The 22,684-nt window shown below is 36.6% G+C and overlaps 1 pseudogene; it reads right to left on the reverse strand.

Moving 5' to 3' along the window:
- The window catches only part of LOC125164776 (ubiquitin-conjugating enzyme E2 E1-like), a 36,406-nt pseudogene extending 22,809 nt beyond the window's left edge, over positions 1-13,597 (reverse strand).
- Between the last annotated feature and the right edge of the window lie 9,087 nt (positions 13,598-22,684).

The raw sequence follows: 22,684 nt of genomic DNA on the forward strand, positions 1-22,684 counted from the left end.
TCATATTTATGAACAGGACTGCTACTCAACATAAAAAGGATTGAGCTACTGGTATATACAATATGGATGATTTTTATTTCTCTTTCTTTGTGGAAAAAAATCTGTACACAAAACAACAATACCCTGCTGGCCTCAGCATGACCAGGTTGTGGTTGTTGAATGAGAAGTATCACAAGGGAGGGGTGCATAGGTGGTTCATTCAGTTAAGGATCAGAGTCCTGGTTTTGACTCAGGTCATGATCTCATAGTTTCATAATTTTGAGTCCCACATGGGTCTCTGCTCTGGTAGTGTGGAGCCTGCTCAGGATTCTCTCTCTCTCTCTCTCTCTCTCTCTCTCTCTCTCTCTCCCTGTCTGCCTCTAACTCTCCCCCACTCATGCTATCTCTGTCTCTCTCAAATAAATAAAACTTAAAAAGAAAAAGAAAAGTATCACAAGGGAAAACTTTGGAGTCTTGTACTATAGTAAGTTTCAATAGGGATGTAGGCTATGTGGGTGAATTTGCTTTTCAAACCTAACAAATTCTATGAGTAGAATTTATGCTTCCCACTATATATGCATTTTTCTCAAAATAAAGAACTGTAAACAAAAATTATCTAGGCTAATGCAGGTTTTCTCCCCACTCTACTCAGTAGTTTAAGTAAAGGAACATTAAAAGCAAAAACTGAAGTTAATTCAGAATTAGAGTTTGTCAAAGAGAACAAGAGAAGGAAGTTGAAATTATTAGAAAGGGCATGATTAAAACAAAAGACTATAGGGGTTGACTGTAGAGGCAAGGAACTAAACATTGGAAGGAAATCAATAGGCAAATATAGAAGGGTCAAGTCTGGTAAGAGCAAAGATTTAGAGGGAGTAGGCGAGCAAAATGCTGGAATTATAGGAAGTTGTAGTCAGAGTTAAAGTTCAAACTTAAGATTTCATATGGTTCAAGTGTATAAGTTTGATAAGGTCCAGGATCTTGAGTAGGTCCCTGCACTGGACCGACATACCATGGTATATTAGTTTCCTCAGGCTGCTGAAAAACAAATATCCCAAACTGAGTGGCTGACAAGAGTAGAAATTTATTATCACTAGGTTTTGGAGGATAGAAGTTCAAAATCAAGGTATCAGCAGGGCCATGCTCCCCTGAAGGCACTAGGGATGGATTTCTATCAGGCCTTCTAGCCTCTGGTAGGCTCAGGTATCTTTAGCTTGGGGATGGTATTGTCTCTGTGTCTTCACATTGTCTTCCTTCTGTGCCTGTCTCTCTCTTCACTTGACATTCTCCCAAAGTACATATTTCTGTGTCCAAGTTTCTCATTTTTATAGGGACACAGTCACATTGGATTAGGGCACAAACTAACAACTTCATCTTGTCTAGTTACAACTGCTATGACTCTGTTTCCAAATAAGATCACATTCAGAAGTTTGAGAAGTTAAGCTTTTAACATAGAAATGGGGGTAGGCATGATTTAACATGAAACACAGGCTTAGGAAACTGGAATAGTAAAGGAAACCAGAATTTAGTGATGGATATTTAGACTGATAAAGTAGGGATAATAAGGTTAAACAACATGAGCTGGAGGGGAAAGTAGCAGTCTGGATATTGCCTGGGGGACACAGAAGATTGCCACTGAGGAGTCGATATGTGGATGGAAGAGTTATGCTTTTTGTGAGGGAAGATCATGTTGACCTTCTGTGCAGGCTTGGAGACCTTATGTGCAGGATACGAGAAGAATCAAATGGTTGTGAAGGTGGCACAATGAGGAGGCTGAGTGGAACAAGGTCAGAGGGAGCAGCCCTGAAATGGGATACAGGTGTGAGTGCTCCTGGCAATGAGGTGGGGTTAGTCCCTCCCTCTGAACTGGACACCTCCTCACTCATTGCCCTTACCACATTTACTTAAAAATGATATTACATTTTATGTTCTTTGGCGCTTAGGAGGAAAAAGACCATCTTCTTTTCCCTAAAGGTTTTACAATAGCTATTTCTTCTGTTTAAAACATGATATTTGCATGGATGGGTCGTTAATATCATCCATTTTGTAGCTTAAATGTCACGAGCTGAGAGAAGCCTTCCCTACCTTTGACTCACAAATGGCTATATGGTAAATATCTATCACATCTTATCATATTGTAACTATTTGCATAGAAATCATCACTCTCTGACAAATTTCTAATTTATTTCACCTTTATCTATCTTTTACACCACATTGTAATGGAATGAGAGGGAAAAAAATAAACCTTAATTCTCTTGATCACTTCTGTTTTCCCATCAACAGAGCAGAGATTGGCACAAAGAAGGTCTTGAGAAATATTTTTTGAATGAAACATGATGTCTGTTTGGTTTACCATTATATTCCTAGCACATAGCACAGAACTTGCCATATAGTAAGTGCTTCATAAATCATTCTGAATGCATTAATTAATAAATAGATGAGTGACCAAATATATTAACCTGTCAACAATTACCAGAGATGACAATACATTGGGAGATATGATAAAATTTTGCAGCTGAAGGTTTTTAGAATGAATTACTTCCACCAAAATGCTGGGAGATGTAGCAAGTGTGGTGGGGTAGGCAGCAGGCCCAAGAGATATTCAATCCTCATCCTCAGAACTAGTGAATATGTTATGCTCAAGTTCAGAAGGACTTTGCAAATGTGATTAAATTAAGGACCTTGCAATGGGAAGAATATTTCAAGGAAATCTGTGGTGGCCCAATGCCACCACAAAGGTTATATTTGAAGGAAAGCAGAGCAATGGGTATTAGAGAGAACGTGATGTAGTGACAGAAGAGAGGGAAGCAAGTCAGGAAGGAATTTTGAAATTCCTCATTGCTCACTCAAGATGGAGGAAGGGGCTGCAAACCAAAATTACAGGAAGCCTCTGATACGTGGAAAGCACAGGAAATAGACTCTCCCCCAATGTGTCCAGAAAGAATTCTGCCCAGGTGAGCCCATTTTAAATTTACAAACTCCAGAACTGTAAGAGAATAAATGTGTGCCTTTTAAACCACTAAATTTGTCATAATCGGTTACAGTAGCAGTAGGAACCTAATAAACTTAATAGTGTTAAATTTGTTAAATTTGTCATATAAATATTCTCCAGTATAATGTCATTCTTTAAGAATCATGAGGAGGATCCTGGGAAGATGGTGGCCTAGGAGGATGCTGGGCTCACCGCGCATCCTGCTGATCACTTAGATTCCACCTACACCTGCCTAAATAACCCAGAAAACCACCAGAAAACTAGCAGAACGGAGTCTCCAGAGCCAAGCGCAGACCAGAGGCCCACAGAAGAGGGTAGGAAGGGCGGCGAGGTGGTGCGCGCTCCACGGACTGGCGGGAGGGAGCTGGGGCAGAGGGGCGGCTCACCGGCCAAGCAGAGCCCCCGAGTCTGGCTTGCAAAAGCGGAGGGGCCGGACAGAGTGTGTTCTGACAGCCAGCGGGACTTGACATCTGGAAGGTTATAAGCTAACAGCTCTGCTCGGAGAACTGGAGGGCTGGAGGACAATGGGAGGGAGAGTTGTTGAGCCCCGGATGACAGAGCTCAACTTGGCGGGGAGCAAAAGCGCTTGCCGGCGCCATCTCCCTCGCCCATCCCCCAGCCGAAATCCCAAAGGGAACCAGTTCCTGCCAGGGAACTTGCTTGCAACGCGCAAACACCCAATGCTGTGCTTCTGCTGAACCATCCCTCTGGCGGGTCTGACTCCCTCCTGGTGCCGCAGGGCCCCTCCCGAAGTGGATCTCCGAAGGTAAAAGGAACTGAGCCTGCCCCTCCCGCACCTGTGCACCTTGCAAATCCACCCCACCTAATACCCCAGATCACCAGCACCAGAAGCCTGGCAGAGTGCAACTAGCCTAGACAGGCCATGCCACCCCACAGTGAATCCCGCCCCTAGGACAGGGGAAGAGAAGGTACACACCAGTCTGACTGTGGCCCCAGCGGTGGGCTGGGAGCAGATATCAGGTCTGACTGTGTCGCACCCACCAAAACGAGTTATTCAAGACAGCACAGGGGAAGTGCCCTGCAGTTCTGAACCACTCCAGGGACTATCCAAAATGAGGAAATGGAAGAATTCCCCTAAGAAAAACGTCCAGGAAATAACAACAGCTAACGAACTGATCAAAAATGATTTAAGCAAATTAACAGAAAGTGAAGTTAGAATAATAGTCATAAAATTAATCGCTGGGCTTGAAAACAGTATAAAGGACAGCAGAGAATCTCTTGCTACAGAGATCAAGAGACTAAGGAACAGCCAGGAGGAACTAAAAAATGCTATCAATGAACAGCAAAATAAAATGGAGACAACTAAGGCTCGGATTGAAGAAGCAGAGGAGAGAATAGGTGAACTAGAAGATAAAATTATGGAAAAAGAAGAAGCTGAGAAAAAAAGAGATAAAAAAATCCAGGAGTATGAGGGGAAAATTAGAGAACTAAGTGATGCACTAAAGAGAAATAATCCACGCATAATTGGTATTCCAGAGGAGGAAGAGAGAGGGAAAGGTGCTGAAGGTGTACTTGAAGAAATAATAGCTGAGAACTTCCTAGATCTGGGGGAGGAAAAAGGCATTGAAATCCAAGAGGCACAGAAAACTCCCTTCAGACGTAACTTGAATCAATATTCTGCATGACATATCATAGTGAAACTGGCAAATTACAAGGATAAAGAGAAAATTCTGAAAGCAGCTAGAGATAAACATGCTCTAACATATAAAGGGAGACCTATAAGACTCGTGACTGATCTCTCTTTTGAAACTTGGCAGGCCAGAAAGGAATGGCAGGAGATCTTCAATGTGATGAACAGAAAAAAATATGCAGCCGAGAATCCTTTATCCAGCAAATCTGTCATTTAGAATAGAAGGAGAGATAAAGGTCTTCCCAAACAAACAAAAACTGAAGGAATTCATCACCACTAAACTAGCCCTACAAGAGATCCTAAAGGGGATCCTGTGAGACAAAGTACCAGAGACATCACTACAAGCATGAAACCTACGGACATCACAATGACTCTAAACCCATATCTTTCTATAATAACACTGAATGTAAATTACTAAATGCACCAACCAAAAGACATAGGGTATCAGAATGGATAAAAAAAGAAGACCCATCTATTTGCTGTCTACAAGAGACTCAATTTAGACCTGAGGACACCTTCAGACTGACAGTGAGGGGATGGAGAACAATTTATCATGCTACTGGAAGTCAAAAGAAAGCTGGAGTAGCCATACTTATATCAGACACACTAGACTTTAAATTAAAGGCTGTAACAAGAGATGAAGAATGGCATTATATAATAATCATAGGGTCTATCCATCAAGAAGAACTAACAATTATAAATGTCTCTGTGCTGAATACGGGAGCCCCCAAATATATAAAACAATTACTCACAAACATAAGCAACCTTATTGATAAAGATGTGGTCATTGCAGGGGACTTTAACAATCCACTTACAGAAATGGATAGATCATCTAGACACACGGTCAATAAAGAAACAAGGGCCCTGAAGGATACATTGGATGAGATGGACTTGACAGATATATCTAGAACTCTGCATCCCAAAGCAACAGAATATACTTTCTTCTCGAGTGCACATGGAACATACTCCAAGATAGATCACATACTGGGTCACAAAACAGCCCTTCATAAGTATACAAGAATTGGGATCATACCATGACTTTCAGACCATTATGCTATGAAGCTTGAAATCAACCACAGGAAAAAGTCTGGAAAACCTCCAAGAACATGGAGGTTAAAGAACACCCTACTAAAGAATGAATAGGTCAACCAGGCAATTAGAGAAGAAATTAAAAAATATATGGAAACAAACGAAAATGAAAATACAACAATCCAAACGCTTTGGGACGCAGCGAGGCATTCCTGAGAGGAAAATACATTGCAATACAGGCCTATCTCAAGAAACAAGAAAAATCCCAAACACAAAATCTAATAGCACACCTAAAGGAAATAGATGCAGAGCAGCAAAGACACCCCAAACCCAGCAGAAGAAGAGAAATAATAAAGATTAGAGCAGAAATAAACAATATAGAATCTAAAAAAACTGTAGAGCAGATCAATTGAAACCAAGAGTTGGTTTTTTGAAAAAATAAACAAAATTGATAAACCTCTAGCCAGGCTTCTCAAAAAGAAAAGGGAGATGACCCAAATAGATAAAATCATGAATGAAAATGGAATTATTACAACCAATCCCTCAGAGATGCAAGCAATTATCAGGGAATACCATGAAAAATTATATGCCAACAAACTGGACAACCTGGAAGAAATGGACAAATTCCATCCACACGCTTCCAAAACTCAATCAGGAGGAAATAGAAAGCTTGAACAGACCCATAACCAGCAAAGAAATTGATTCAGTCATCAAAAATCTCCCAACAAATAAGAGTCCAGGACCAGATGGCTTCCCTGGGGAGTTCTACCAGATGTTTAAAGCAGAGATAATACTTATCCTTCTCAAGATATTCCAAAAATAGAAAGAGAAGGAAAACTCGAGACTCATTCTATGAAGCCGGTATTACTTTGATTCCTAAACCAGACAAAGACCCAGTAAAAAAAGAGAACTACAGACCAATATCCCTGATGAATATGGATGCAAAAATTCTCAATAAGATACTAACAAATCGAATTCAACAGCATATAAAAAGAATTATCCACCATGATCAAGTGGAATTCATTCCTGGGATGCAGGGCTGGTTCAACATTCACAAATCAATCAATGTGACACATCACATTAATAAAAGAAAAGATAAGAACAATATGACCCTGTCAATCGATGCAGAAAAGGCCTTTGACAAAATTCAGCAAACTTTCTTAATAAAAACCCTCGAGAATGTCGGGATAGAAGGAACATACTTAAAGATCATCGAAGCCACTTATGAAAAGCCCACAGCTAAAATTATCCTCAATGGGGGAAAACTGAGAGCTTTTTTCCTGAGATCAGGAGCACGACAGGGACGTCCACTCTCCCGCTGTTGTTTCACATAGTGTTGGAAGTTCTAGCATCAGCAATCAGACAACAAAAGGAAATCAAAGGCATCAAAATTGGCAAAGATAAATTTAAGCTTTCACTTTTTGCAGAGGACATGATATTATACATGGAAAATCTGATAGACTCCACCAGAAGTCTGCTAGAACTGATACATTAATGTAGCAAAGTTGCAGGATACAAAATCAATGTACAGAAATCAGTTGCATTCTTCTACACTAACAATGAAGCAACAGAAAGACAAATAAAGAAACTGATCCCATTCACAATTGTACCAAGAAGCATAAAATACCTAGGAATACATGTAACCAAAGATGTAAAAGATCTGTATGCTGAAAACTATAGAAAGCTTATGAAGGTAATTGAAGAAGATATAAAGAAATGGAAAAATATTCCCTGCTCATGGATTGGAAGAATAAATATTGTCAAAATGTCAATACTACCCAAAGCTATCTACACATTCAATGCAATCCCAGTCAAAATTGCACCAGCACTCTTCTCGAAGCTAGAACAAGCAATCCTAAAATTCATATGGAAACACAAAAGGCCCCGAATAGCCAAAGTAATTTTGAAGAAGACCAAAGCAGGAGGCATCACATTCCCAGATTTTAGCCTCTACTACAAAGCTGTCATCATCAAGACAGCATAGTAGTGGCACAAAAACAGACACATAGACCAATGGAATAGAATAGAAACCCCAGAACTAGACCCACAAACGTGTGGCCAACTAATCGTTGACAAAGCAGGAAAAAATATCCAAAGGAAAAAAGACAGTCTCTTTAACAAATGGTGCTGGGAGAACTGGACAGCAACATGCAGAAGGTTGAAACTAGACCACTTTCTTACACCATTCACAAAAATAAACTCAAAATGGATAAAGGACCTGAATGTGAGACAGGAAACCATCAAAATCCTAGAGGGGAAAGCCTCTCTGACCTCAGCTGCAGCAATTTCTTAATTGACACATCCCCAAAGACAAGGGAATTAAAAGCAAAAATGAGCTACTGGGACCTTATGAAGATAAAAAGCTTCTGCACAGCAAAGGAAACAATCAACAAAACTAAAAGGCAACCAACGGAATGGGAAAAGATATTCGCAAATGACATATCGGACAAAGGACTAGTATCCAAAATCTATAAAGAGCTCACCAAACTCCACACCCGAAAAACAAATAATCCAGGGAAGAAATGGGCAGAAAACATGAATAGACACTTCTCTAAAGAAGACATCCGGATGGCCAACAGGCACATGAAAAGATGCTCAATGTCGCTCCTCATCAGGGAAATACAAATCAAAACCACACTCAGATATCACCTCACGCCAGAGTGGCCAAAATGAACATATCAGGAGACTATAGATGCTGGAGAGGATGTGGAGAAACGGGAACCCTCTTGTACTGTTGGTGGGAATGCAAACTGGTGCAGCCACTCTGGAAAACAGTGTGGAGGTTCCTCAAAAAATTAAAAATAGACCTACCCTATGACCCAGCAATAGCACTGCTAGGAATTTACCCAAGGGATACAGGAGTACTGATTCATCGGGGCACTTGTACCCCAATGTTTATAGGAGCACTTACAACAATAGCCAAATTATGGAAAGAGCCTAAATGTCCATCAACTGATGAATGGATAAAGACATTGTGGTTTATATACACAATGCAGTACTATGTGGCAATGAGAATGAATGAAATATACCCCCTTGTAGCAACATGGATGGAACTGGAGAGTGTTATGCTAAGTGAAATAAGTCATACAGAGAAAGACAAATACCATATGGTTTCACTCTTATGTGGATCCTGAGAAACTTAACAGAAACCCATGGAGGAGGGGAAGGAAAAAAAAAAAAAAAAGAGGTTAGAGTGGGAGAGAGCCAAAGCATAAGAGACTGTTAAAAACTGAGAACAAACTGAGGGTTGATGGGGGGTGGGAGGGAGGGGAGGATGGGTGATGGGTATTGAGGAGGGCACCTTTTGGGATTAGCACTGGGTGTTGTACGGAAACCAATTTGACAATAAACTTCATATATTGAAAAAAAAGAAAAAAAAAAGAATCACAATAAAAGGAATCACAATTTCAAGGTGTGAACATATTCAGGGATATTTCGTGTTTTTTTTTTATTTTTAATGGTTATTTTGAGAGAGAGAAACCCTGTAAGCAGGGGAGGGACAGAGAGAGAGAGGGAGATACAGAATCTGAAGCAGACTCCAGGCTCTGAGCTGTCACCACCACAGAGCCCGATGCGGGACTTGAACTCACAAACTGTGATATCATAACCTGAGCCGAAATCTGAAATTTAACCCACTGAACTACCCAGATGCCCACATTTTCAGGGATATTTCATTATTTTCTTTATTGTTTAAGGTATTGGGGAGAAAAACATTACATTTAAAATTGAAATAATAAATAAAAAAATTGAAATAATAATGAGATACATCACAAATTAAGTGTGCTTCCTTTCCATAAAGTAAAACCAAAAGAAAAATGTTTAGATTGATTAGGAGAATTTGATTTTTCTACATTTAGCATGAGAAATGTAAAACAAATTATTAAAATCAGTAATGATGAGAGTAGTCCCATATGTTAAGCAATATTAATGTACACAAAATATAGACTATTCATAGATAGATGATAGATAAACAGTCTTATGGGGAGAAAAATAAATGGATAGACGACTGACAGTTTTATGTAACATTCAGCAAATATATTGCAATTTTGAATAAAACTGTAATATAGATTATATAACATATATTAAGAATAGTAATAAACCCTATAAACCACAGTGCAGTGTGAGGTATAGTTGTTTATACCAAGAAAATGAACCTTGACTCCACGACTTAGTTGCTATGTAAATACACTGAAGTCATTGATCTTTCTAATGCCTTTGTTCCCTTCCCAGGTAAAAGGTGCTTTTATGTATGTTCACCTCCAGGGATAAAATTGAATGAATCTGTTAATACTTAAACAATGGTTGTATAAAACTAAGTATAGACATAATATGAAAATAATATGAGAACAATGTGGGTAATATCTGCATTTCTTAGATATTTTCTACATAAGTATTACAAGGATATCAATATCACACATGTATAAAATATGCATATCTACATTTAATTCAAAGATAGCAACACCAAAATGTCAAATTAATCAATCTATCATGATTTTTTTCTCACCAAAATTTAATTCAATCATTGACCCTTTCATTCCTTTCTAAGAGCAACTGATATATCTAAAATGAGAGTTATCTACTCCTGAATTCAATATTGTAATACAAAAATATAATAAAATATTTATTATAACTGTAATTATATAATTTGTAGATAATTATTAATTTATGATAATGATACAATATGTATAATGTAAAGGAATTTTCAGGTGCCTGTAAACATTACTTAGGCAAATAATATGCTACTGAGCATGAAAAATCAAAAATTAGATTTTCTTATTTTTAGAATGATTCATCTTCTAACAGCTATAGAGAAAACAAGGATTCTTGAGCCTCTTGTGTGAACAAGTCTTGATTCAGATGCTTTCAGTGAGAAGAATTAAACATCATCATTCCCTCTACCCTTTGTCTGTATAAGTATGAGTTACTTATGTGCGACCAAGGGCAGAATCTTTTTCTTTTTCAGCTTTATTGAGACATAATGGACATAATATTTTGTAAGTTTAAGGTGTACAACATGTTAATTTGATACACTTAGATATTACAACATGATTTCCCTGTAGCATTAGCTAACACCTCCATCACATCAGTGAATTATCTTTTCTTCTTTGTGGTGAGAATATTTAAGATCTACTTTCTTAGCAACTTGTAAGTGCATAATACAGAATTGTTAAGTGTAATCACAATACTGTGCATCAGATTCCCAGAACTTAGTCTAACTGTATGTTTGTACACTTCGATCACATTCTCCCCATTTCCCGCACCCCCATTCAACCCTCCATTTTTACAAGTTCAGCCTTTTTAGATTTCAAATATAAGTGATATTAAACAGTACATGTCTTTCTCTGTCTGACTTATCTCACTTAGAATAATGCACTCAAGGCCCATCCATGTTGTCACAAATAGCAAGATTTCTTTCTTTTGGGTGCCTAAATCTTATTCCATTATAATATATATATATATATATATATATATATATATATATATATCTCACATCTTCTTTGTCCATTCTATCCATTGATGGACATGAGTTATTTTCCATAGGTAGTATAGTTTGAAATCAGGAAGTATGATGACTCCAGCTTTGTTCTTTCTCAGGATTCCTTTGGCTATTTGTGGCCTTTTGTGGTTCCACACAAATTTTGGGATTGTTCTTTTTTCCCCTATTTCTATGAAAAACACCATTGAAATTTTTAAAATATTTTTTAAAAGTTTATTTGTTTTGAGAGAGAGAGAGAGAGGGTGAGTGCACAAGTGGGGGTGGGGCAGAGAAAAAGGGAGAGAATCCCAAGCAGAATCTCACTATCAGCACAGAGCCCAACCTAGTGCTCAGTCCCACAAACTGTGAGATCATGTCCTGAGCTGAAATCAAGAGTCAGATGCTCAACCGACTGAGCCACTCAGGCACCCTGCCATGGGAATTTAATGGGATTGAACTCAATCTATAAATGTTTTTGGGTAATATGGACAGTTAACATTAATTATTTTGATCCATGACCACAGGTTATCTTTCCAGTGTGTGTTTTCTTCAACTTTTTTCATCACTGTCTTGTTAGTATCAATTTTACAGATCCCTGAGTTCCTTGCTTAAATTCATCTCTAAGTGTTTTATTGTTTTGAATACTATTGTGAATGGGATTGTTTTATTTCTTTTTCAGATATATCATTGTCAGTGTTTAGAGACACAATTTCTGTATGTTGATTTTCTTTCCTGCAACTTTACTGAATTCATTGATTTGTTCTAACAGTTTTTGTTTTGGCTGGTGGTTGTTTTCAGTTTGATGACGCACCAAAAAAATACACGGAGTACTAAGGGAATGGAAACAAGTGGATGTTACCGGTCTGTGCCCCCATCTACAAGTCTGGATTCAGTCTTTATGGAGAAATGACAAAAACTGAGGTTGGAGAAGTTATGCTCAATATGAAGCTGAACAGAAGCAATGCCAGCGATAAAATATGAACAAGATTTGAGAACAGGGTCATTTATCACAAAAACCTATGTGCACACAAACAGATGCTCAGAAAGCTCCCAAGAAAAGCTCTGAGCTCACACAAGCAAGCTCTCCATTTTCACACAATGGTCAGGAACTTCCCTTAAGTAGTCTATTGGTGTTGCTTTTCTGTGAATGGCTTAGCATCGCAGAATGTGGAAAACCTGCTCCTCCTATAGATGGAAGATGCCACCTCTATTTGTTTTTTATTGCTATAAAACAAATTACACAAACTTAGGACCTTAGCACAGGACACATTTATGGCCTCATAGTTTCTATGGACCAGGGGTTAGGTATGCTTTGGATGGTTTTTCTGTTTCAGAGTCTCCCTAGGCTGCAATCCAGATGTCAGTTGAGGTTGAGAGCTCACCATTGGCTTGACTGTGAAAGGAGCCACTTCCAACCTCCTCCTGCACATTGTTGACAGAATTTACTGAGGTTCCCATTATCTTTCTGGCTCTCAGCCCGCATATGCCCTTATGTCCTAGTCTGCTTGCATTGTCCTACCTTATAGGTGGTTACATGGCTATTTAAATCACGGCCATTTGCTTCTTCAACTCCAGCAGAGGAATCGGTCTGACCTAGGGGAGACCAGTTCCTCTTTAAGGGTTTTAATCTGATGAAGTGAGGCCCATACAGAATATTATCTCTTTTGAATAACTTAAAATCAACTGGTTAAGTATTGTAAGTACATTTTTAAAATATTTTTACCTTTTTTATATTTTAAAGGCTAAAACCAAATCAAGATTCCACCTGAATGCAAGGAGAGGGAATTGTACAAAAGTATAGCTCATTGGAGAAAAATTTGGGATGTGTCTGGTATACTGCCTTTTGGGAATTTCCTGAAAACCAGGTGTGTGGAATTGGGGGAAAAGACAAATTTCTGGGATTAGCTTTGATGAGATACAATAGAATATATTCAGATGGAAAAACCCCAGGCATTATAATTGACTTGGGGCAATAAAATGTGTGTGTGTGTGTGTGTGTGTGTGTGTGTGTGTGTATGTGTGATGTGTGCATGCATGTATCTGCATTGATATGTATGTATTGAAATATAAATTCCTCTGCACATTTTTACAATTTTGGAGACCACTCTTCTTTATCTTTTTTAAATTTATTTTTAATTTTTTTACATTTATTTATTTTTGAGAAGCAGAGAGAGACAGAGCACAAGTGGTAGAGGGGCAGAGAGAGAGGGAGACACAGAATTCAAAGCAGGCTCCAGGCTCTGAGCTATCAGCACAGAGCCCGACTTGGGGCTCGAACTCACAGACTGAGAGATCATGACTTGAGCCCAAGTCAGATGCTCAACTGACTGAGCCACCCAGGTGCCCCAAGGCTTCTTTTTTTAAGTCATCCTTAAATTAGTGTAAGATGGACAGATAAAATTCTACTTTTCTCACTTAACAGAACAATTGTAACCTGAACAAATTTAAGGAGCTTGATGCTGAGGCCAGTCATTTTGGATGGCTCCAGAGAGCAGACCTTTTGCTGGTAATTGCAGAAACCATCCTCAAGGGTGATATTGTATTTTTCACTCCATCAGCAAGAATTTCCCACCAGTCACAATCTGGGGATACATACGACTAGTCTAGTTTTTATAATTGTTTGGGCTGGAGACTCCCAGGAAGGTATCTACCGAAAAAGATACAGGTTTAGAAAATCTAGATTAAATATTGGCATAAGTGTAACACAAAAGTTGAGAAATTCTTGGGTGTGTGATGTTTTAAATGATGGTTGGTATAGCTGAGTATAGTATCAACTAGTATGCCAAAAAATAGATTCCCAGATTATTGTAGCAAAGACTTCAAACACAGTAATTCTCATTAGCTATCTTTTTTCTTCTTTATTCATAAATAGAATAGACAAGATTATAGAACAAAAATTAATTTTCAGAATAATGTTCCAACTAAGGACTTTATGTCCTGGCTACAGAATTAAATTTAGGGTCTCTCTTCATAGTTTATCTGAAATAAATAATAATAAGCATGTCTAAATATCCTAATTGCAGTCCTTGGAGAAAAGGCTTACACTGTGTCTTCCTTTGCACAACAAATCATTTCACTGTTGAGGCGCCTGGGTGGTTAAGTGACCAACTTCAGCTAGGTCACAATCTCACGGTCAGTGAGTGCGAGCCCCACGTCGGGCTCTGTGCTGACAGCTCAGAGCTGGAGCCTGCTTTGGATTCTGTGCCTCCCTCTCTCTCTGACCCTCCCCCATTCATGCTGTCTCTTTCTGTCTCAAATATAAATAAACGTTAAAAAAATTAAAAAAAATCATTTCACTGTGGTCACAGCATATTTTAGGATTGTATCTACCTAAGGTAAGAAAGGTCTTCTCATTTTATGGCTGAGGAAATACTGATCAAGTGATTTGTATCTGGTAGCACAATTATGAAGCCAACTAAGAGTATACATTGTAGCTGTGCCTGAATGGTTGCTGAGAATTTAATCTAACTTATTTTCATATAATAGGTGGGAAAGCTGAGAGCCAGAAAGATCAAATTACTCACCTCCGCTTAATATATAATTGGAAGTTTTGAAGAGACTAGAATAAATGTGTGCTGATTTTATCATCTATTAACTTTCTGTGGTCATTTTTGCAGTGTTGCTCTCTATTACTACCCTAAATCTCCTGGAGGGCAAGGACCATGATCCACATTATAGACATTTCAAGTAACCTCTAACAATGTTTCACATTATAGGTTGTCAGCAGGTGATCATTGAAAAGGTGAATGAATGAGAAGGAAAAAGTCTAGTCTATAAAATAAAGACTTAACATAACCAACACTGAAAGACAAGCCTCATTCAAATTATTAAATTTATTTGTGATAAGGCAAGGAATGCAAATAATACTGCTGGATTTTCCTATTTGAAAGTAAAGCAAGGGCAGGTTTCTAAAATAAGGTCATCCAAATCCAGTGTAGACCACATACTTATTTCTAAAATATATTATTCGTGAAGCTTTTGAATTTCTGAAAGCGCGTTATTATCAAAGCAGACACAGCACAGCTTGCCTAATACTTTGATGTCGTTCTGTTTTCTTTGTGGTTAAATCTTTGGTTGAAGGGTTGGCAAGTCTGCCAAAATACAATAAAAATAAAAATGAACATCGGATAGGATTATACGTCTACATTGCTAATCACTAGACTGAAATAAAGAGAGATTGCAAAACCAGAGTGAGGTTCACATTTACCTTTTAATTTGAATAATGGTGGTGGTATTTTTCTTTTAAAATGAGAATATTTATTTTATTCTGTAATTCTTGATTTATTCTCTAGTGACAACTTGGTCATGTTAAGTTAGCTAATGTGCATTTAACAAAGACAAACATAGTACAACATGCCCTTTAAACAGAATGAAAGAATTTGACAGAACAGAATATGCAATTGACTATTTTGTGTGTCAGTGTATTATGGTTAAGAATAAATCCATTGACACCAACTTAAGGATCATGAATGCATAGGCATTGATTGTTCACCTCAGATCAGATCCCCATTTAAAATGATAGTCAGAACAAATACAGTTACACACAAATATGATTTAAGAAAATTTTAACTGTGTAAACTACATATGTAAAATGCAAAAAGCTATATTTTTTTTATAAATTCAACAAAGATTTCCTGACTGCCTACTGAAGTTTAGCTATCATATTAAACAGTAGAAATATAGGAATGCAATCTTTTGCTTTTTAGTACAGTGATTTGTAACCATGGCTGTTTCATTATTACTTATAGAGCTATTAAAATTAAGACATCTAACCCTTCTTGCAGAGACTGTGTTTCAGACCTCTGGGGTAGGTTCTAGTGAATTCTATTAAAATTCTGTGATTCAACTGAAGAAACATTTTTGAAAATCCCACTTTCTCTGTATGACTCACTGTGTGAAGACATAATTAAGCTAACTCTAAGAACCATGGCGCCTGGGGGGGGTGGTTAGTTAAGCCTCTGATTCTTGATATCTGCTCAAGTCATGATCTTCTGGTCTCAGGATTGAGCCATACTGAGCATGGGGCCTGTTTGGGATTCTCTCTCCTTCTCTCTCTGCTTCTCCCCTGCTTGTGCTCTCTCTCTCTCTCTCTCTCTCTCTGTCTCCCCCTTTCAAAATAAATAAATAAACTTAAAAAATAGATAATTCTAAGAACACCATAAAAATATGCCATGGATACAAAATGATCATTGATGATTATATCTAGCCCAATATATTTTTCTCAAAAACTCACTTTTTGAGTCTTCAATTGTTTGATTTGTGTTTTAACACAGAAAGGGTAAGAAAATATAATTTTCCCCTTTCCGCAAGCATTTGTTATAGTATAGAAGAGGTTGGAGAGGCAACCATAGACAGATCATGAAATGTGCTGGCATTTTGGAGTCTTCCTTGGAGACAACAGGGACTCAATAAAGAATTTAAGGGATACAGGAGTACTGATGCATAGGGCCACTTGTACCCCAATGTTCATAGCAGCACTCTCAACAATAGCCAAATTATGGAAAGAGCCTAAATGTCCATCAACTGATGAATGGATAAATAAATTGTGGTTTATATACACAATGGAATATTACGTGGCAATGAGAAAAAATGAAATATGGCCTTTTGTAGCAACGTGGATGGAACTGGAGAGTGTGATGCTAAGTGAAATAAGCCATACAGAGAAAGACAGATACCATATGGTTTCACTCTTATGTGGATCCTGAGAAACTTAACAGGAACCCATGGAGGAGGGGAAGGAAAAAAAAAAAAAGAGGTTAGAATGGGAGAGAGCCAAAGCATAAGAGACTGTTAAAAACTGAGAACAAACTGAGGGTTGATGGGGGGTGGGAGGGAGGAGAGGGTGGGTGATGGGTATTGAGGAGGGCACCTTTTGGGATGAGCACTGGGTGTTGTATGGAAACCAATTTGTCAATAAATTTCATAAAAAAAAGAATTTAAGTAAAAAAATAATAATATCTGTATTCTAGAAAGCAAAATCTGGTTGCAAAGTAAACATTCCAGAATCTTAATTCTTACAGGGTTGGGAACTACATCTCCCAGCATGTCCTGCAGCAGCCTTTGGAGTTAGACAACGGTGGAAAAGTCAGAGCCACATAGCAAATATTGGGGGAGGGAGTAGTCACAGATGGAAGAATTAATAAATGAAGACTTTAAAATAACATAAAAATTTGAAGTGAACAGTGAAGATAATGAGGAAAGAAATGAAAGGCATTTTTAAAAAGAAACAAATGGAACTTTTAGAACTTGGAAGCCATATATATATATATATATGTCATTAAATTGACAACAGATTAAATGTAGAATAAAAGATCAGAGACAATGACAGTAGAACAATAGAAGTTATCCAAACAGAAGTAGAGATAGAACAAAGTGGAAAAAAATAAACACAGCCTCACTGACCTGTGGAATAATATAAAATGGTCTACCGTATGTATTAGAGTCCCAGAAGGTAAGAGGGAATAAGGGCAGAAAAATATGAACTAGCTAATAAGAGCCAAAGCAGGTAGTCTAGGACAGAAACAGTGTAGGCAATGGGGGTGGGCAGGTAGTTGTGTTAACATACAAAATAATGTGCCTGTTGTTGACGAATTTGGTGCGAATTGATCATGATCAAATTGGAAATTAAAGTCTATTGAATCATATGGAAGCTATTTATCATATGCTTTTTGTCAAAAGCTTGCCTAGGGGCTGAGTAGTAACTTGAACTCTAAGAAATGCATTGTAGGTTATCTTTAGAATGGATTATACCAAGAAGAGGATGAAGGCAAGGAAACTCTCTAGGAGACATCTACTCTTGCCTAGTAGTGGGAGACTATGAGGGCCTGAATTTGTGCAGTGACATGCTAAACAAGAGGGTGGATTTGAAAAGCCTTATTGAAGTAGGCTAGAATTTAGCCACTGACTGAATAAAAAATTAGGAATAATTCAGATTCAATTTTAAATTTTGAGCCACCAAGGAAACCAAAAAAAAAAAACCTTTGTAGAGAAAGAAGACATATATATACATATATATATATATATATATACACACACACATATGTACATCTATATACATGTATGTACATATGTATACATATACATATATGCATACACATACATATATACATGTGTGTGTATGTATATGTATATACATATATATACATATATACGTATATACGTATATGTGTGTGTGTATGTGTGTATATATATATATATATGACAAGAATTTAGAAATATCAAGAAAATAAATTGTAGATCTAAACCTTGTGAGGCCAGTTTTGTAAATTTAGATGAGGAAGTTATTTTAATTTTACTTAGTGTCTCCCTCAATGCCTAAAACTGTACTTCATACTTAGTAAGTTTTTAAAAAAGGAAGTTTAATTAGTTGATTAGTATGACTTGTGTACAGATGTTTGGAAAAGACTGCAAACTTTTGCATGGTGAAAAATAGAAGAGAGGAAGCCCTAGGTCTTTGGAAAGGCATACATAGAAGACTGAAGTCATACTCAAAAGTACCAATGGGAATGCACTGCAAGACCGCTTGTAGGATAGAGTTCTTATAGAACATACTTTGTATATTATCAAAAAATTAAAGGATCATGGGCAGCTGCTTTTTCTAAGGAGTTTAGATGTGTAGAATTTAATGAGAGCTAAACAGACTGGCTGTTTTGGGGGGACAAGGTGAGACAGTGTATATTTAACCGGTTCACAAAGCAATGAGAATAACTAATTTGAGTTAATTTCTCAGCATAAACTTAAAATACAGCCAACATAAATACTTTCGAGTGTTACTGCTTTTAATGTATAAGGTAGCAATACGTGGCCATGAAGTATGCAGCTCCAAAAACAGCATAATAATCTAATATTAAAAGCATTGATTAGGAAGAAGTAAGCAATTGTGGCAAAGTCCTTGGAACCGTTAACAGTTCAAAGTATTAAGCTATACTTCAGTCTTTTCAATATGCTGCCTCAGGCAGCCTTTCCACTGCAAAATATTGGATGGTGTGTATGATGTGTGGCACTGCTACTATTTGCTCTCAAGGTTAATCCATCCAGATCAATCTTGGGCATCCAGAGGTTGTTTCCAGCCTGTTTGTAAAAATAGTACAACCAAATCAGCAGTGTTTCCTATCAGTTGCATAGAAGACTTATTTTATGTTGAGGTGTAGAGCAATTTCATATTTTTTCAACTTATTTCAGGATGAGTGAATTGTAAACATTTCAAAATATTTAAGTTTGTCTTCCTTAACAACTCACAAAATTTCTCATTGTTTTCTATAATTGGTGGGACAGTTCTGCCAGTGAGGAAAATGTCTTATTCAACTCATTTTCTCTCAGTTTTTTAAAAGAGTCGTTGCTGATGTGATAAATAGATAGATAGAAAGATAGACACAAACACACATTCACACACGTATGTATTGTGTTTTTCATGTACGTATACAATTTATAAAGAACTTTGACAGAAGAGATAAATAAGGCTTCTCATCAAAATCCTAAAAATTTTATCATAAAGTAATTGGTTTAGTAATTCAAGAGCTTTGTATTGATTATTTCATCTCCTTAGCTATGGAAGAAGACTTGAAAATAATATAGGTATTTTTATAGTTAGTAAATATATAGTGATGAATGTGCTCATGGACTGCTGTTATCTGCATAATTCGCTCTTCATTTACTGGACAGTTATTAGATGCATGATCTGCCACCAGCCTCTAAGAGTGTGATCAATTTATCTCCTAAACCAAATTGTGACTGTCAAATAATTGCTGTATAATGTAGTTTAATTATAAAATCATTAATATTTTATTTTAAAAGATGTCATCTAAATACAAAAAAAAATTGTTTGCATCAGCAATATATTTAAGAAGAATGTTTATTTTCTAAGCTCATCACTGGAAACTATAATCATATAGCCACATGGGGAAAAGGAAGAAAGTACTATCACATGATGGAATGTAGCAATCCATTTAGTAGATATAGATTCAGTAGTAGACATTTAGGTTCCTGCTGGCATCTTTAGAAACTTGCTGCTACGTCTATAATCCTCTTTATCATAATTCAGTGAATTCAGAAACAGGAAAACCATGGCAGTTCCTAGTGTTTTATTTACACTGTCTCTTACTTTTTTGATGATTTGGGAAAATATGTTTGAAATACTACTACTACATCAACTACTACATCAACAAGAATCTTTAGATTTTGATTATCAAAGGCATACATTTGCAACATCAACTATGATCTGAGTGTTCAACAAAACCAATTTTGTGGTAAACTGGGCACCACAATGGATTAGAAGTTTATCTGTAAAATAATCAAAACCAATTAACTGCATGAGAGAGTTCAACACATGTTGGAATCAGTTAATTAGAATTAATTTAGCTCATCATTATCAATAAATATTTTTCTTGCCTTGTAATTCTTTCAAGGATTTCACTACAATACATTATGTCTTATGACCATCTCAGATTTTCATACACCCACTAGTGAAGAGTAAGCTATCATGTGGTACTGTACATTCTAGTCAATGGTTCATTTATGGTACTATGGCAATTGATGCTACTCAACAAGATTTAATGAATGGTTGTATATATTATATAACTTCACTCTATTTTTTCATACAATTAGGTACTGAAAAATAAAAATCACTAGTATTAGTAGCAAAGAGAAGTCCAGAATTCCTGTTCTTAATGCACTTATAATAACATGGAAATGATCAGGTTTTCCAATGCAGCACATTAAATTTTTTTTAATGTTTCAAGTGTTTATTTAAATTCTACTTAGTTAACATATAGTGTAACATTAGTTTTAGGAGGAGAATTTAGTAATACATTATTTACATATAACACCCAGCGCCCATCACAAGTGCCCTCCTTAATACCTATCACCCATTTAGCTCCCCCCCATACCAATGCAGCACATTTTTAATATCAATAAAAAATCACTAATTTTTAAGCATTCTCCCTACTTACCTCACACATATTGTGAAATAAAAATATAAAATTGAAAATACATTGAAAAGCTAGCAAAACGTCAAAAATTTCATAATTATTTCACTCCTCAATGATAGATCTCCATAATTCTACTATTGCTGGACTTTGGTAATTTGATTTGTCATTACATATTCACAAATCTTTCATATGGTAAAGAATGGATTTTAGGTTTTTTTTTAAAAATCAAGTATTATTTATGTCATTTATGCTTATGCATCTTCTGACTTGTGATAACAATTCAACTTGTTAACTAATTATTTGGCTCAGTCCCACTTTCAGTTTTAGAAAAGATGGAGGGAAAGACTAAATAAAGCCAAGCAATTCAAACAATACACAAAAAGTTAATTAGCATGTTATACTCACAGTGTTGCTATTTGTGGCCAGGATTTGGACCATGATTTTTCTTTGCTTAATTGTGATTACATTTTCTGATATAGGAGACTTTCAGGGGTGGGGGGGGGGGGAGACTACCAAAACTCTGAGCCCTATTGGCTCTTTCAAACAGTTATGTTAGCATTTATCCATCTGTCCACACCAAATTATCGCCAGGACCCATATTTGGAGATTTTTAGTGCTACTGATAGCTTATAAAATAACTTTTCAAAAAATTAAAATACAAAATGAAGACATATAATGAAAGATTCTAATTTTCTGGCAATATTTCTTGCATGTGCAGTAAACACTCTCCTATCATATTTACTTAGAATATGCATAAAATAACAAGTAATCTTAGTATTTAATAATTTTTACTATTTAATGCATAAAGAAGCTATGTATTGAAAATGCCCTAATACTAATGATACACAATTATAAGGAGTTGATTATGCCCAAATTCCAGTCTTTTAAAGGACTAAAGAACACTTAGATTATATTTTCCTGTCTTCAAATATTTGTGTAGTGTAATGGAGAAAATGGGGTCTATAAAATAGAATAATGAGTATTATATGTGGTGGTACAGGAACAAGTGCTATATTTGCTAAAACATTCATACAAGAAAGCTAGACCTAGAGGGGGACATTGTGAGATATAAACATTAAAGGAGGATATATTAGAGAGATGGTACTTAGATGTACTTTGTAGGACTTTTGGGTCTAAGATTCCAGCTAAGTTCTCATTTTCTGTTTTCTGAAGCCATGCATTCCATTTTTTCCCTATCACTCCAAGAATAAATATCGGTGTCTCTTTGATTCTTCCCAAAAGAGTAACTAAAAAAATTAATTGGTTAATATAAATTTTACTAAAGTGTGTATGTAAAGGAAAAATATATTATTCATTTCTATAAAATAATTTAAATCAAACCCAAATCTCCTTAGTCATATCTGTATATTTCTAATATCCAATATCCTTATTCTGATTTCTTCTCACATATTTCTTATGCAGTGACAACCTTGGTAGAAAATTTTGTCTCTCCTGGATTTTCCAGAGACATTCAAAATCTCCTGTTTATTATGCAGAACATCTCAGCCCAAGCCCATGTCTAACCTTTAAGTTTGCATATTCCAGTTCAAACAGAAGTGCTTCCATTTTCCAGGATCCATCCTCCAGTGGGTACAGTTTTAGAGTACACTTTTGTGTCTTTGAACATACTCGTG

The sequence above is a fragment of the Prionailurus viverrinus genome, chromosome B1, assembly GCF_022837055.1.
Source record: "Prionailurus viverrinus isolate Anna chromosome B1, UM_Priviv_1.0, whole genome shotgun sequence".
NCBI classification, from domain to species: domain Eukaryota; kingdom Metazoa; phylum Chordata; class Mammalia; order Carnivora; family Felidae; genus Prionailurus; species Prionailurus viverrinus.